At 34.3% G+C, this 18,506-nt stretch overlaps 1 protein-coding gene across 7 annotated transcripts in view; it reads left to right on the top strand.

Annotated features, from left to right (window-relative positions):
• ROBO2 (roundabout guidance receptor 2) overlaps positions 1–18,506 on the top strand; it is a 1,653,426-nt gene that overhangs the window by 1,015,122 nt on the left and 619,798 nt on the right. The gene's annotated exons all lie outside the window — the stretch shown is intronic.

Consider the following 18,506-nt stretch of genomic DNA (forward strand, 5'->3'; position numbering starts at 1 on the left):
TCCTCTAAGGGCCCAACCACAGGATATCTATATTCTGTCAGTCTCATGAATGTGGTTTGGCGTCAGGGAAGATAGAAGCTTTTACCATAATCGAAAGAGGGTTTGGAATCCTTTTGCTTTCAGTTAAACATTATGTTAGAAAAGTTTGAAAAATGCATGGAAATGTTGTGGGAAGGGCAGTACCTAAAAGCAACAGTGATATTCATAAAATATTAAAAGAAAGATAAAATTCTGACTCTCATAAAATAGATTATGTAGGGATCAGGGTGGTACAGGAAGAATCAAAAAAGAAAAGTGAGGGGCGGCTGGTAAGCTCAGTTGGTTAGAGTGTGGTGCTCGTAACAAGTTTGCTGGTTTGATCCCCACACTGGCCACTGTGAGCTGAGCCCTCCACAACCGGATTGAAACAACTACTTGACTTGGAGCTGATGGGTCCTGGAAAAACACACTGAAAATAAAAATAAATTAATTAATTAATTATAAAAAGAAAATTGAGGGAGTGGAGTAATGGAGTAGGAGGATGAAGGGACAAAAAAGAGCGATAAGGAAAACTATTTTATATTACTATAATTTTATACAAAATTTATTTAACATAATTACATATATTCTTTCATTTCTAATTTTTCAATTTCACATAAAATTCATATGTATATGTTGAAAACAGTTTATTATAACAAAACCTAAATATATATGTATGATTTACCTCCTAAACTAAAATAATGCATTCAGAATTATTAATCAAAATAGAATTGATGTGAACGAAATAATCATAATATAATTGTTAATCAGTATAGAATTATGTGAGTAGTCTTAGCTTATGTTAAAACATACTTTTCTACTGTCTTGATTTATATGATCTTTTGTTCAAGTTCATAGAAAGCATACTTCACAGAATTTATTGGGCTCAGCGTTTTCAATTTTAGACTTTTAATTAATAGTCTAGATTGAAATTCATCTGAATTTTATTAAACATTGAAAATCATGTAAAATATATATATATGTGTTATACTGAATTACTTTAAAATACCTGTTTTAAAAAAATGTTGGATAGGAAATTGTAAAATGAAGATAATCTATATTTGCATAGAAATTGGAGCAGTTCATTTCTCTCTAGGGGGAGATAATCAATTTCATAACTATTGCTAATAATAGCTAATGTCCTTTGGAAATTTTTCCATTGCACATTCAGCTTGAACTCAACAGGTGGGATATAATTCAAGCAACCATAAAGGAACAGAGTGGAACTTTCAGCAATATATAGTTTCAACAATAACATATACGATGCCAGTATTTCCTGAGGATTAATGATCAACTGGAAGAGCCTGTGGTCCTAGGGCCATTAACTCCATGTGGTCATTAATTCTCCTGGAAATATCTTCCAATGAGGACATTTGTAACAATTACTTCCCTTGTCTTAATACAATTTTTGGGCATGACTTTTTAATCTTTTCATTTTTTGAAGATGCTCTTTTATTACCACTGATTATGAAAAAAATATCAATGACTTTGTGATAGGCATTTGAAACAGATTCAAATTATGATATTTCATGTTATGTACACTTTGGCATTGTTTTCTTTTTAATAACACTACAGTGGCAAAGATGTATTGTACCTTCATTAATCTAATGGTTCAAAGTAATTTAAAGTCAAAGCAGCTATTAAATGGTTTGCTGCATAGTATGCATTGGCCAATGATGAAATTTTAAAAAATCCAAGTTGCAAAATGTAGAGTATTTATCTTCAGAGCTGTTTCCTATAGATTAAACTTCTGAGGAGTTGCCACGGCTTTAAAGATTTATGTTACCGCTTTCAAGATGCAGGTTAAATTCATAGTTAAGTTCTGGTACGTTGTTTATTTGGGTTCTATAAACCATGATTTCTAACAAAAATATGTTTTTAGTTATTGAATAATGGAAAACAGTGTGTTAATGTCCTATCACTTGTTGTCATAATGTCCATGAAAGTACTAATGTTCTATAAATTAAATTTCTTAATTCTAAGAGATAAAAATAAAGTATTTTTAGTTATTACTAAAGTAACAGAAAAATATTAGCAATTCTTTAAAAAATAGACCCTATTTAAATAATATTGTGAAATAATATGGATGTGTATGAAAATATTAATCATCATCACTAGAAAAATATAAAATAATATATAATTGCACTTGGTTATGCTAATTGCATTATAGTACGGAACTCAGTATGTTATTAGGAATTTGTATATTATACACATGTAGGTGATTAACTTCCATCTTTAAGTGATATGTAGTATTATTGAAACCAAAAGGCAATATAATTAGTAAACCCCTAGCTGAGACAAGGTATAACAAGCAACTGAAAAGACTGGCAAATTAAGGTAAAATGAATCCCACGCTGTCTAAAAGGAACATGAGGTTAAAAAAAAACAAAAACGGATGTCACATCTCATTGACAATAAAAGTGCCCAAAGCATGCATGTAGATTAGAGCTAACCTACCTGGAGGATGTGGGACATTTGAAGTACAGTAATCGAAGCAGGCGCTAATCTCTGTCATGATGTGCCATGTCACCACTACTGGAAATTCCATTGGGCACTATTAATTCAAGCAGAGACCTGCGCTACTAATAAATGAGGCAAATTGAGTCAATTACTAATTTCATGCTTTTATGATTAGGGGTTTAGGTAGATAATATCTGCAATTTAATACAGTGTTCTCTAGAGATCTTGACCGCTTTCGTAGAACATGCTTTTACAGACCTATTGGAACGATTCACTTTAAGTTCCGCACTGCCCTGGAGTGAGAGCATGGGCGGGGCAAGGGGAGCTAGGCCACGATGTTATTTTCTTTCTCAATGCTATAGTCTATGTGTGACTTCTCTTTGATTGAAATCCTCGTCAAGGTTTATAGCTGAATTCCTGCTTTCTAGCACTGTTTACTTGGTTCTATTTCTCGTTGGGTTACAGTAGTCACAAAAGATAAAGCAAAACCTATGTATTAATATATTTTACTGCAATGATGCCAGGAGTTTTTGCCATCAAGAATTCATGCACTTTAAATAAAAATAGTTGGATCTTCTACTTTCTTAAAAAGTCAGTTATATTTTATGTTCCAACCAGTAATTCTAAATTCCTCTCTTCCACACCCTATCCCAAAATGATACACCGATTCTCACATATTTTTGTGTCACTGCTGATTACCAGGTTAATTTGAACATAAATTGATATTTCCCTAGGAATAGTTTAAAATTCCCCTAAATAGGCATTTCATTTCGTTTACCGGCTTTTTTTTTTTTGCATAGTAAACATCTAATGATTTAAAAGTGCATGTATTCATGTTAAAGGTTTCTCTCTGCCACATATAGAAAATGCAGTATTAGAAGCAAAGCAGTATTAAAATAGTCTATAAAGATAATTTGTCAGCCTATATGCTTTTATTTTTGAAAATTGTACATTTCTGACTTAAAAATGTATGTATATAGGCTATTTTTATTTGTTTGAAAGGTTATTACAAGACAAACTAAAATTTATGCCACCTGTTTACTGATATGATCATTACAGCATTGCTCATTGCCTGTTACAAAAGCAGATTTGTGAAATAATCTTATGAAGCACTCATTTGTACTAAATCTGAAGTTAGGGCTCTAAGCCTGTTTTTCCCAGTTTCACCAAGGACCTCATAAAAATAAAGTTTAAAGAAAGTCTTTCCATTGTGGTTAACCTGATTAGGAAGAGGTTAGTAGGGAAATGGATGCTTGCCAAAAATCCTCTTTGGCCAAGCCCCCACCACCAAAGTGAAGTAGTAAATTGACAATTGAGTCAATTATGCGAGTAAGTCAGGCTAAAAAGCACTTTCCACAGAACTCTATCAATAATTTACCTAAGTTGTGTTGTGGGAGTTTGGGCAGTGATCGAGGTCAGAAACCTAGAAGAAAAGAGAATAGTCTTACTCTCTTTCTTCTTCCTCCATTCCCCTCCCCCACTTCCTTCCTTCTTTCAGTACTTCCTTCCCTCTTTTTCTTTTGAGTTATCTTTTTTCTTTTTTGTTTTAATTGGGAAATATTGGGGGGTGAGTATGTTTCTCCAGGGCTCATCAGCTCCAAGTCGTTGTCCTTCAGTCTAGTTGTGGAGGATGTAGCTCATCTCCAAGTCCAGTTGCCGTTTTGAATCTTAGTTGCAGGGGACACAGCCCACCATCCTATGCAGGAATTGAACTGGCAACTTTGTTGTAGAGAGCTCGTGCTCTAACCAACTGAGCCATCCGGCCGTCCCTCTATGAGTTATCTTTTTTTTTTTGAGGGGGAGGGGAAAGGGAACAGGACTTTACTGGGGAACAGTGTGTACTCCCAGGACTTTTCCCAAGTCAAGTTGTTGTCCTTTCAATCTTAGTTGTGGAGGACACAGCTCAGCTCCAGGTCCAGTTACTGTTGTTAGTTGCAGGGGGCGCAGCCCACCATCCCTTGGGGGAGTCCAGGAGTCGAACGGGCAACCTTGTTGTTGAGAGGATGCGCTCCAACCAACTGAGCCATCTGGCACTGACCCATGTGGGAAGCGAACCGGCAGCCTTCGGAGATAGCAGCACAGAGCCCCAAACGCCTGAGCCACTGGGCCGGCCTCTTTGAGTTACCTTGATAAGTCTTTATTTTCTACTTCATTCTGCCGGTATAATAGGCCTTATTTCCAATGCCCTGTTATTTCCAGTGAAGTACTTTTTTTGTTATAGAATGAAGATGTACATGCCTCAGATTCTTTGTACCAACTGACAACAAAGCCTAAAACAACTTTTTTTCTAAGCTGTAATTTGTGCTCTGAGATCAAGAAGTGAATAGATACCAGCAAAACTGACCCTCACACTGCATTTCAATAGACTTAATCTAGAAAAGAAGTGGTTACCCTCATTTCTCCCTAATGCTGCACATCTAGAGACCTACTGCAGTGAGCCATTTCAAATGTCCCCACTGTGCTGTTTAGAAAATTACTGTGTAGGGCATAAAATATTATACCATAATTCAGAATTTATAGAAGGAATGCTAGTCCTGTCTCTTCATGTTTATTTTCTGCCTAATGTCCTTTTTAACATGATAAATAAGCACTTGATGAATATTAATATTTTCCCATCTTTCACTGACCAACAAAAAAATTGGTAGTTTAATAATAAAAAAGAAGAATTATTTAATATGAAACTGCTAAAATATTAGGAAAGTTAGTTCACAGAGCGGATAATGACAGGTAATATTTATTACAAATATAAACTCGACAGAGTTTAAGCACTTTACATATTATTATAACCATTTTATGGATTAGGAAACTGAGGTAGGGAAGAGTTATGTAAACTGACCTATGAAATAGAGTAGCTTTTGAATCTGTACAGGCTAATTACACTCCTCACAATTCTATTACGGTCTAGTGAATATAAACATATACTAGGATAAGACTAAAATACTATTTCTATTTCCGATTATCACATTAGTAAGTAGTTTAGTAGTGATTTTGTTTTAAAGTTGATCTTTATTTTAGCCAACATTTGGGCTGAAATATTTGTTATTAGCATGTCATTTTCTGGATAATATTTAAAAACTAAGATAATAACATTGAGTGTTATGCTCTAAAAACGAAAATGAATTTAAATTTTTATTTTTAATTTAAACTTTTAATTTATTCCTTGTTTGGAGAATGTTTCTATGTGCTATAATTTTTCACCTTGTTACAATCCTGGTATTTCAGTAAGACTCAACATTTGGTACTAGACCACTGACCTAAGACTGTGGAGAGAAATCTGGCAGAATACTTGGGACAAATCATTTCAAGGAATTATAATGATAAAAGAAAAATATTTCTTATACAGAGTATGTGTGTTTGTGTACACATGCACGTAGGACGTAGGTATGTAGGCATGAGTGAACAAGCACATACTTGTGTTTCTTTTACACGGAAAAGATTTTCTATTCATCTTTCTTCCTCCTGAATCATATTATTAGTATTAAGCCTATGGATTTAAATTAATGAGTGGCTTAAATTTATGCTTTTTTATCTTTTGAGATCTAACAGATCTCAGGATGGTAAGACTATTTTTTTCATTCCCAACCCCATTAACATACTTTACTCATAAAGTAAGTAAATTGCTCATAAAGTAAGTAACACTTGTTGAAAAATATTTTCGTTTTAATTTCCCTTACTGTCCCCCTACTTATTTGAAAAGTAAAATAAAATGTAATAACATAATCAGGAAGTTTAGGGTACCTATTCTCATATCTATGGAGTTCATCTTGATTTATTTTATTCTGCATCTCTCTTAAAATTACTATTCTGTAAATCTTAGCCAGAAGGCTTTCTTTCTTCAACTTCATCAGGCAGCTTTTCTGCCTATATATTTCCAGTTAGGACAATGACCACAAGAATGTACTGCATGTGTAAAATCATTAATAATAGAAATTTGAAACTTTTAAAGTAACAAAGTTATTTAATGCCAAAAGTTTTCATGACTGTAACTATGTAGGAAATCAACATACTAAAGTTGCTAGCTCAACATAATAAATGCTACCTCTACCCAATGTTGACAATTCTTTTTAAACCATGATATTCAGCATATTTACTCAGTGTTACTCATGTTACCAAACAAGAGCCATTGAAACTTACGGTTATTTTTTTCTATGGGAGATGATAGCGAAGGGTTAATTCCAACCATTGTGTAATAGCTGTACTGCAACATTCTAAATCATATAAGTGATTAATCTAAACACAATATCATCCCGCAGTATGCCTTGTGTTCTAGTTTTCACTTTCTGTGTGCAGTCTGAAGTCATCAATACCAATTACCATGAAATGTAGCTCACATCTCTATAACCACCATCAGGTAGAATCTGTGTGTTCAAAGGAGCTGTATAAATCATGATTGCACAATGTTGTTTTGTTTTGGTTTTTTATTATGGGATTTATTGAGTTTTGAGGATTTTGAAGAGATAGTAAATTGGCAATCCAAAGAAAGGAAAAAAAAAATAATTTTCTTAACCGTAGAAGATATAAAACCCTAATGTCATTTTAACATACAAGGCTTCTAGTATATTAATATGCACAGCATAAATATCCTGACATTTATTGATTTGCGATAAGAAACCAAGTGAATAGATCGTCAGTGGGAGTAGAAAGGCTTTAGCTATCAGAGAAAATAGAGTATGGCAAGTTCAAAAAGCTCTGAATTTGAGTTTTCATTCCACTAAGGCTATTGACTCCAGCTTGGAGGACATATATCCTCAAAAGCAGGGTTATTTGAAAAGCTTTTAATCAGATATTCACTCTGCTATACATATGGAAAACTATATAAATTTAAAGGCGTTACCCCTTATAAATTTCCATGACCAAATAGAACTTCCAGGTCTTCACTACTGATGCGTGTTTTTATTAGGAGTGTGAAATTTATGTCACACACAACAAACACCTTCCTGTTTTCAAGAAAAAACTCTTTACTTTCCTACAGTGTAAGCAAAACACATATTTTTAAGAAATAGATTTATCCAACCACAGAATTATTCATTCTATGCTAAAAGTAAGTCAGATAAGGGACATACAAGATAGAGAAGGCATGTGACCAGTGCTTGTAATGTGTTTTCCTTTCACTCCTAGATAATTGTCTTCAAATACTCTTGCATACCCTATCAACCATTCTAAAGAAGAGGTCTATATTCACATATCAGTAAACATGTTTGAAATTTAACTTTAGTAAAAATAATTTGTAAACAAATTTAAAGCTCTACTCCTAAATGACAGTTACACATCACCATTGCGGAGACACATCAATAAAGAAGACTTAACACCACCCTGATAAAAATAGCAGTGAGTTATTGAAGATCACATATTCTGACATATCTGGTGAGAGAAGACAATGTGTGCTTGAACCAATTTTTCATGAGAAAAATAATTTTCCTGAGAGAGAATTATATAAAACCTTGGCATTTTCTATGTGACATTTGTTCCTAAAAATATAGAAAATACTTTTTTGTATACACAGGGCCTGATGTTCCTGTCACAGAACTGTATCTTCCTCTGCCAGGAGTAACAGTTGAGTCACACACACAAAAAAATGATATGGCCTCTGGGTCTAGTCTTGAACTTTCAATCAATCAATCGATCAATCAGTCAATCAATCAATCAAAACATTACTTGATTTCAAAATCCCTGACTTATAGTCAATCTCCTGTTTATCAATTTTTGTTTTACCTACCTTCTAATAAGAGTTGCTAATGTAATTTCACTGAAAAAATATTTTTTAAAAAAAATAATGAGATCAGATAAAATTAATAACATCTTGGAGCTCTTAGCAACTCGTCTTAAAAAATGGAGAAATAAGTAAGATCATATGGTATTTGTCTTTCTCTGTCTGACTTAGGCCGTATGTGATGGGGGAAGGGGGGTTGTCACTGTGTGAGGGATATAAATGATACATGTCTAACTATTACATTGTTTTGAACACCTGAAACTAATAAAAAAAAAACTTTAAAAAATTCAGAAATAAAGACTTCGTGAAATTCAAAGATAGCTCAGAGGAAATAACCCCCCAAATTACATACAAATCATTGAAAATAAACCTTTCTTTCTTTTAGCTAACTGGCCCAAAATGTTTTCATTCACATCATCTTTTTTTTCTTTTCTTTTCTTTTTTTTAAACATTACTTTGAAATAGTGCTTGAAATGTTTTCAACTGAAGTTTAGTTTGGTTAATGATCTCCTTTAGAAAAACAAATATCTCTCTTGAATCTTGTTAAAAGGCTTTCAGTCATTCATACCTCAGTGTGAACTGGTTTAATTACCATGTTTTCCCCCAATTGCTCTATTTAAGCAGGAAGAGGAAAGAAAGATAAATTACACTGCATATTTTGATGAATAGGTATCCTAAGACTTCTTGGGGCCCTAAATTAGGAGAAAATTTTGAAAGATGATAAATAAGACCAAATGATAATCTAAGTATGTTGTGAAATGTAGCCTTGGACAACCTCATAAGTAAAGGAGAAAAGGAATTTTTCTTGCTGTGATGTGTGCCCTGCAACTCTCTGAACTTGGAATTTAGATTTGTTCCATTAGTGATACAATTTAGCTATGTTAATGTTCAAATAGGAATTTGTGTTCTGGCCCGGAAACCCAATTATTTCTAATGTTGTTTCTGTGGAAGAGAATGCTTGGGGTTCCCAAATACAAACTTTAAACTTTTCAAATGTATTGTGTATTTTGGAGACTGCTTTATTGGTCATTCTTTTCTTTCTAAGTGTAAATGACTGACTCTAAAATGAACAAACAGGATAATGAGAGTGAAATAATAACAAAACACGTTTCATAACTTCCTGTAAATTTCTAATCTAAAGCCTCATTAATGACTAAATCAGGATAGTTAGTAAAAAATCCTTTATTCTACCTTAGCAAAGCTTTATCAAGGGCATATTAGTGCCAGATAGCGTTTGAGATTCTAAGATACTATGCCAAGAAATGAGTAACTTGATATCTTCCCTTAGACAGTTTACACTCTTGTGAAATTATGTCTTCAGTTTTCCTGGAGAATCTATATGAATATTTCATCCCCACCCTCCCATAAACCACCGAAATGTGCTAGAGATTTCCACATTTCCCCAATAACTTAACAAAGTATTACAGTGAGCAGCTAGCAAAACTTTATGTCAATCAATGAGTCCCATTTTTTTCAATTTGAAAAATGTTACTGAAAAATCTACCCCAAATATTAAAATCGGTAAAGATTTTAGTAAATTAGAATTAGGAATAATTTAAGTATAAAGCTGCAGCTTATTTTTGTATGAGATATACATATATGTGGTTATACATATAAGCACAGATAAGAAGAAAATCGTGGTTATTGACAGCAATCTTTGAAAAAGGATCCAAAAGTTCTATTTGGCCACATTCTGACTTGCTGCATGCTCATAAAAACAATCTCTTTGAAAACAATTTGTAATCAGCCATTGTTAATTTAGATCCGTCTTCCTTTGCTGTCTAGCAGATTTTTTTTTTTTCAGTATTTTTGATGTAGGTGATGTTGGATCTGTTGACAGTTTCTGGATGTGAGCTGGGATCCTGTCTCGTGAAGCCGAAGAATGGAAACAGGGACCAGGGAGAGGCAAAAAGTTTTAAAAATAGGATAGTTTATTAGAGGCAGGAGAAGAGGTTGCAGCTCCCGAGCAGGAGGGGTTCCCGAATGGGGGGTGCCCCCTGACTGAGGCAAAAGCTCTTACTTTTATACCTTCCCTTGCCTGCTTGGGGAAGGGGAGCTGTTTGAAGAAGGGAACTTGTTTGAAGAAGGGAACTGGCGCCTTCTTGTTCTGCTTGCCCATCCTAAAGGAATTAGCAAAGCAACCCACTCTGCTCCATTTGTCAGGCCAAAATGAATTTTATGATTAATCCCAAGGCTTTGTTACATTATGTCCTGGAGCAAGGAGTGATTTCAAAACCTGAAGTTTTAGGATATGGCTGTCTTTGCTTATTCCACCAGGGACCTCCCTGTCTACCTAGGGACATGCTAACTCTCCTGTATAATTTTTATATTGAATGATGGTGGGTTATGAAGGAGTTTAACAAAGACAACAAATCGTTATACTTTATTATATTTTTATTAATCCTTATTTTATTTTACTAATCTTGAATAATCATTCCCTTCCGGTGGCTTCTTGGCTTGATGTTACTCTATGACTGAAAAAAACATCACTGACAGTCTCTGTCATCATAATTGTCAGATACACAATCTAATACGTAACTGCCAGTGTGTTTGCCCCAGTACTAAAGATCTTCTTATTGTCTTTTATAACTTAAGACTGTATTTTCATAAAGCAGTTTTAAATTCACTGCAAAACAGAATGGAGGTTACAGTGATTTTCCATATATACTCTGCCCCCAAACACACATCACCTCCCCATGTTTATTGTCTTTTTTGTGAGTAAGTCAATAAGATGAGTGAGAACAAGTATGCAGATAAAATTTGTGTGTACAATTATTTTTATATACACTGTTCCATTCTGCTTATTTGGACATAGACTATTTCAAATTCCATACTTATATGCTACTCCATATTTTATAGAAGGTTTTGTTTTGGTGGTACAAAATAGGAAAAAATATTACTGTTTTTAAGAATGCATGTCAAGCACAGATATACCACATTTTTCATATATATATATCTCACTTTAAAATGTGGATACTTTAAATATATGTGAATGAGTTGGATAAAGTATCTGAAACATTTGATCTGATAATAGAATCGATAATGTTACACAGTTTATGAACTTTATTTCTCCTAATGTTATATTTCCGGTTAAAGGATAGTACCTATTGAATAATATAATGCGTGAGTTCAATTGGGGGAAAGTCTAATGTTCTTTAATGTTTTTTATAAACGACTTGCTGATTGAGAGCACGCTCACTCTCTGTACCATTTAATCAAAAGGGTTTCTTAAATTCTTCGAGCACGTGGAGAGAATTCGAAATGGTCTTCAAAGATTAGAGAAGTGTTTCATGAAAACAATGTAATTATAATGGGACAAGGGAAAAGAAATACTGATAATGTGAAAAACAAACCAAAAAATACAAGATGACATGAGGCAGACTATATGAGTTGAGCTTTTGATGTCTCAGTTCTGTATAACCTATCATCAGTAGGTGTATCAATTAGTTTTTGCTAGACAATTATTGATGACAAAACTTAGTGGCTCCAAACAATAGCCATTTTATGTTGTTCACAATTCTGTGGAACAGCAATTTAGGATGAGCTGATTTTTGTTTGTTTGTTTTCCTGATCTAGTCAGGGTTTACTCATGCCCTCTAGGCAGCTGTATTGCCAGCTTGGAAATTGCTTAAAATGGTCTCAGTCTGGAGGGCTTACCTCTGCCCATGTGGTTTCTCATCATGCAGGAGGCTAGTCAGGACTTATATTTTGGTGCAGGGTTCCAAGAGGGAGCACAGAAAAATGTAAAGCCTCTTGAGTCCTGGGCTCAAAACAGATTCAACCTCATTCCCACTACATTCTATTTGTCAAAGCAAGTTAGAAGACCAGATTGAAGGGATGCGGTGACTCCATCGCTTTATGGGAAGGGTCTACAAAAATATGTGGTCAGTTTTACAATCTGGCATAGAGAACTTTTATTATACTGTCCTGTATATCAGGGTGTGTTGAGAGTTGCTTATTTTAAGAGGACCTGTTGATTGATACTTGCATTCATTATCATAGATAATGAAGATGAAGACATAGGGAAGGAAAGAAGGAAGGAAGGAAGGAAGGAAAGAAGGAAGGAAGGAAGGAAGGAAGGAAGGAAGGAAGGAAGGAAGGAAGGAAGGAAGGAAGGAAGGAAAAGGAGGAAAGAAAAGAAAGACTCAATGAGATTGCATACAACATTAATCCAAGAATGAGAGGGAGAGCAAGAGGGCATTTTTCAAGAAATCTAGACTGAAAATGTAAGGATAAAAGTTCTAGTCTCAGAGAATATGAACAATGCTTAGCATACATACAGTACCTCATAAAGTTTCAAGAGCAACTTCCACATATGTGTTACATGTGTACATGTAATCCTCACAATAATTGGTAGGACAAATGTTATTACTCACATGTAAAGGATGAAAATTGAGCCTCATAATATACTGTGCGTAGGAATCATTCTAAATGTATTGGTATTTCCTTTTAGGGGAAAAGGTATATAGATAATTGAGGACAAAAAACACCTCACATCTTGGTATTCTCAAGCCAGTGCACAACTAGCCTATGACTAATTTTCACGCCTAGGGGAAATTGGTGATTAATGAAGTCCTTGTTCTGACAATTCTTTGGAAGGGTTGAATCAAGCGTACTTTCTCACGCACATTGCAGAAAAATTTGCCAAGTATGTTGAGGGTGTAAGCCTGATTGCAGGAAAGATTTTTATTTGCCTAATAAAACAGGTTTTCAAGACTCTTAATAAACTGATCTATTTATTGAATCTGTCCCAGCAAGATTTCAGCTTAGAAGTATTTAATTAGCTGTTAGCTCAAATTAATATTTAGATTCAAAAATCAATAAAACTGTATTAAAGTTCATACTGGCCTTCTTCCAAAGTATTCCAAATCCACAAGGTTTTCTGAGTTCCATATTTAGGCTTACTTGCTAAGACTGATGATATTGCTTACAGAGTCCGCTTTCAATTATCGACTGATGGAAAGGAGAAAATTTTTTTTTCTTTTTTTTACTGCAAAATGGGTAGCAATCTCAATAACCTGTTTGTTTGTTATGAAATGGATCGTTTCTCCATTCAGACTCAGGACTAGCACTGTTACCTCTAGGCCAGGTGTGAGTACCAGAGGGCACTCAGTGTTAATCACAAAAAAGGCAGTAACTCTCTATAGGTAACTAGGGACACCCACTCCAGATAAAAGTGCCCTTGAACTCAACATGAGAACGTCCAGTGTGCCCACTGTTATCTACGTGTTTGTTTATTTTTTAACCTACGTCTTTACAAGTCAGCAGAGCCAAATGCTTTTGTAGAATGACTCCTTGTTAAAATAATATTACGTAGTTTTAAAATGTCATTCTTGTTTCATCCCCTGGAGATATTGCATTCCAGTTATTGGTGTTCCCTCTAGTAATAATGAAAGGAATTCCAGTTCTTGATGAAAACGGAAGACCCACATTTTAGCAAGAAAGGTATATCAAGACGGATGACATACATGAAGGGCCCCTCAAATTTGTGTAAAATACATATTTTAAGAGCTGTATGCTTTCTGCCAGTGTTAAGGCTCCTTTCTAATCTATATTTCACAGTTGTGAACTTCCCCATTTTAAGTGTGTGCTTTCCAATTCAGTATCAAAAAATATAAATCTTTGTGTTCTCTGTTTCATGTGATGTGTTCTATATGAATTGGTAAACTTGAAGACAACAAATAAATTTCAGTGCTTTGTATTTTCCACTGCAGCTAGCACAATACACAATAGGTGTTCAATGTATATTTCTTGGTATGTTTCTGGCTATCTATATTCTATTATAACTCCCAACATCTCCAAACATTTATTCCTCCTTTATATTACACTTCTACCCAGGACGAGATGGCCCTAATTAAGAGAGAGAGAGAAAGAGAGAGGAGAGGAGAGTCAAGCTTTGATTCCAGCTAAACATATAACCCCAGACCTTTAAGAACCACCCCCCCCCATTAGAAATAGACCACTGAGAAGAGTTACATGAACTTGATCAGATACGGATACAATCTCTCAACCTGAGTGGCTCACTCCCATCTATAATATGACATAATTCAAATGTGTTCCTGCTAGGTCACAGGAGGTCTTCGGGTCTTATAAGAGCTACTAAACAGCAAATATTAAGTAACAAAAACCTACCATATACACATCCTACCTCCAGAGATCCTCGTTTGCCCGTCTCTCAGTCTGAACAACTTTTACTCTACTTCTCTACTTATTCAATTCAAGGTCCTGCCTTTCCTGTTAACTTCCACCTAAGCTAAGCCTCGCTGGTCATTTCAGGCCAGAGTGGTCATTTCTTCTTCTGAACCCTTTCCATCTCTATGCTTGCAAACACACATTAGGAACTGATTTATGGGTGGCTGATATCTTTAGTTAGTTTTTCCACTCTGCATATATCTCCAAATACCTTAAACTCTGTGAGCCAGGTATTTGGGGAAGGGGTGGGGTGGGGAGGGAGTGATGAACAGGCTGAGCATGAAGGGTTTTTAGAGCTGTTAAAATACTCTATATAATACTATAATGGAGAACACATGTCATACATTCATCAAACCCGTAGAATCTACTACACCAAGAGTGAACCCTAATATAAACTATAAACTTTGAGTGATAGAAACATTGAAAAAACAAAACAAAAAAAACCTGAAGATGACGGGCAGGGATGTTTTTACATGCACAATTCCTAAAAAAGAACTTTGAAAATAGAGGATGACTGATAAACATTTGCTAATGATACTGTTCTACTGGACACAGGGGTGCCTTCATGTAAGGAAGTGAATGGGGAGAGGAAACTGCATACAGAAAATTATGTTAAAATAAACTAATAAAACAATATCACTGACATCTAAAATGCTTTTTAGATTAAAAGTGTATTCACATATACTGATTTGCTACATACATTTGTAATATCCGAATAATGAAGTATTTTCAATACAGAGGTATTTTCCCAAACCTGACATGACATTAACCTATCCAATTTAGCACCATATATTTAAAAGGCAAGACTAGGTTTCACAAGTCTAACCAGCAGACATGGTTGATGTGCCTGTTAAATTTCTAGCAATAAGCACAGAGCCTAAAACCGAGAAGGCTGGCTTCACCTAAGAACAAAGAAGCAAACAGTGCAGCCCCACTTCTTTTTCCTCCTAAAATTCTGTTCCATAAATGAAATCTGATACTTCTTTGAGCAAAAGTAGGGCAAAGAAACAGAGTTCTAACTTAAGAACAGACTCATTTTCGAGCAGAAATCCAAATTGGAATGTCAACTACCGCCAGTAGTAACAGAGTTTGGCTACAAAACAATCAGTTTACGGACTTATTAACAGTTCATAAAATGTATGGCATTCTTCTGGTTCTTGTCACTGTGAACATATGCTCTCAATTTGGAACAGACTGAAGCACCATTCCGTAAATATTAAAAATAGTTGTGAGCATCACAATGGAAATATCTCAAACCACAGTAGAAATACAATTCTGATTCAAAGAGCACCAGATTCTTCCGGTAACAGATAAACACTGCCAATACACGCAGAGGGGGTTTTGAGAGGGGATTTGAATGGGGATTTTCGAGGTCTTCTAAATGGCGAAAATTGTAACTTCTCAGTTTCATAAGGACATGATAAACCCCATCCTGTTTCAAATTTATGATTCTTCTAGACCAGAATTCAAATCGGTACTCGTGCCAGGATTCTTTATGCATGGGTAAAGTTGTCCTCACAATGTCACACTCAAACAGAAATGGCATTATGGACATCTTTCTAATTGTGAATGAGCTAATAGATTTTAGTAATACAACGTTACTCCTGTCTGTTTGCCTCTAGAAAAAGTTGTATTTATATATTTTGCTGCACACATGTGCTGGACATCTTCCTGGTTACAGCATGAGTTACTCAGTGTCCGAGATTCTGTCTTCTTTGTGTGTCCTCTCCACCTATTTACCTGATCATGCAAGGCATCTAGCATGATGTCTAGACGAAAACTGATCAGTGGATTTTTTTTTTTTTTTAATGAATGAAAGCATTTCAAATCTTTTACAACACTCGGAGAGAGTACCTGTAAATATATTTGTAAAAATATATATACAAACTCCTGTATTGCTAGTTATCGTGCAAGAATTTATCTTATAAAATGAATTTACCTTTCAACCAACATTATGACTTCTAAATTTCTTAGTATTTAAATTAATACTTTATTTATTTGTCCTTTGGATTATCAATTTCAAGATTTTGGAATGACTTTTATATCCCGTACTCTGGGACTTGATGATAAATTAATTCTAAATTTATTGATGTCATTAGTATTTACATTCATTTACACATACAATGTTTCTTTCTCTGAACATTTTATCCTAGTGCTTATATATTTCCAACATCTAAATCTTAAGAACCTTGGCTCTATATAAGGCATGAATTATACTGATAGTGCATGATTTGGTATTAAAATGTTTGTCATATTCTGGCATCATCTAGTTTATAATAACAAATGATTATTTAATATTCTAAAACTGATTCTTTATTCAAGTAGCTCAAATGTTTTCAATTGTCAAATTAAGACTAGAATAATAAGAGAGTCCTGATTCTACTTTAGTATTGAAAAGGGGCATCTTTAGTTAGTAACAAGATCTAACATACAAATACAAAAATTCATTTCAGCTTTTAAGTTTTTGGTCTTGTCTAAACACTGGCAAAGGATTTTAATTTTGATTTTTGTCTTCCATGATATCTTTTTGTCTCAGTCTCTAAATCCAACCCGCAGATAATTATTAATTTAGTTGTGGTTTATGTTACCTTTTAATGTTTTTCCTTTTGATCTGCCACACTCATGAAAGCCAGAGAAATAGTACAATAATATTTACTTAGTACATGTCCAGAATACATATTAAAGGAGGATGGAAATACCTACTCAAACATATATAATGTTTGACATGTATAATGACAAGATCAAAGCACTCTGACAACTGACCATGTGTCCAGAAATACACTATAATTAATGAAGATGAACAAAAATATCCCTTAAGAATCTTTTATTGTATAAACATAAGGAAAAATAAAAGGAAAACACAATTTACCTTTTGAGTATATTGACTATATCCTTCTCTACTTTTTATCTGCATGCAGAGCATGTCTAATGTTTTTCTCTATGAATCTGTGAATATAATAGGTGCTTAATAAATGTTCTTAATTCTTTAGCACTTTTGCAATTCTTTCAGTTGCTTGGAAGCAATAAGCTCTATAAAATAATAATAAGCGCATCATTTCTATCGTAGTTCCTGAAGCACATTGATTCCGTGATACTTTTTGTCCCTGTAGCTGGAGAAATGTGGAGAACAAGAGACATCTCTATACAGGAGAAATCCAGAGGGGCAATAAAAGAAGTTCCTTTCAGGGGAACAGTTTAGTGAGGTTATTTAACTCATAGTGCTGTGAGGATAAGTGAGACAGTACTTGTTAAATAAAAAAAGTAAGATGTATATACAAAATGCTCAACAAAAGGAACAATTTTTATCATCATCAGTCTTTGTTCCTTTTTTTATTAGTTTCAGGTGTACAAAACAACATAATGATTAGACATTTACACCCCTCAAGCGTGATAATCCTGCCCCCAATCTACTACTCCTCTGACATCATATATAGCTGTTACTATACCATTGAATATCTTCCCTATGCCGCACTATGTATCTTGTGAAAATATATAGTTGACATTGAATATTATTCTACATCAACTTCAGGTGTACAGTGCAGTGATCAGTCTTTGTTCGTTTTTAATCCACTTCTCTGCCCAGTTAGACAAACTGCAGGGTAGGCTTTTTAGAGGTGGAGATTCTTTAATCAGATCTAGTGGATCTTAGCTGGGAAAGCTGGGAAATACATTTTTTCTCTCTCAGCCTAGACTGTATCTTGTTGGCTGGCCCCTCTTTACGAACTTGGCAGCCTCAGGCTATATCACCAAACTTAAAAATGTGTTTTTATATAGAAATTCATGTTCCCACTTTATTGTGTTTCATCTGATGAATCAGTTTAAAAAACAAACAAAAAAAACCTTTGAAAAATGTAATTTACATTCTTAGCTGAGTCAAAGAATTTATTTTAGTATGTTTATAATAAATTCCTATATAATAAACTCCGGGTACTTTAAAAACGTGCATCAATAACAGACTCATTTTGTTTTCATGTTAAACTTTTTAGAACCCTCAGGATTTAATGGCTATTGACATTAATAAAATCTTCATAGGTCTTTTGGTTGGCTTCGCAAATACAGGAACAAGTTTTGTGGCTTGTCAGTCTGCCTATGGCATGCAAAGAAGAAAAAGGATATAAAGAAAATC

The sequence above is a fragment of the Rhinolophus ferrumequinum genome, chromosome 2, assembly GCF_004115265.2.
Source record: "Rhinolophus ferrumequinum isolate MPI-CBG mRhiFer1 chromosome 2, mRhiFer1_v1.p, whole genome shotgun sequence".
NCBI classification, from domain to species: Eukaryota; Metazoa; Chordata; class Mammalia; order Chiroptera; family Rhinolophidae; genus Rhinolophus; species Rhinolophus ferrumequinum.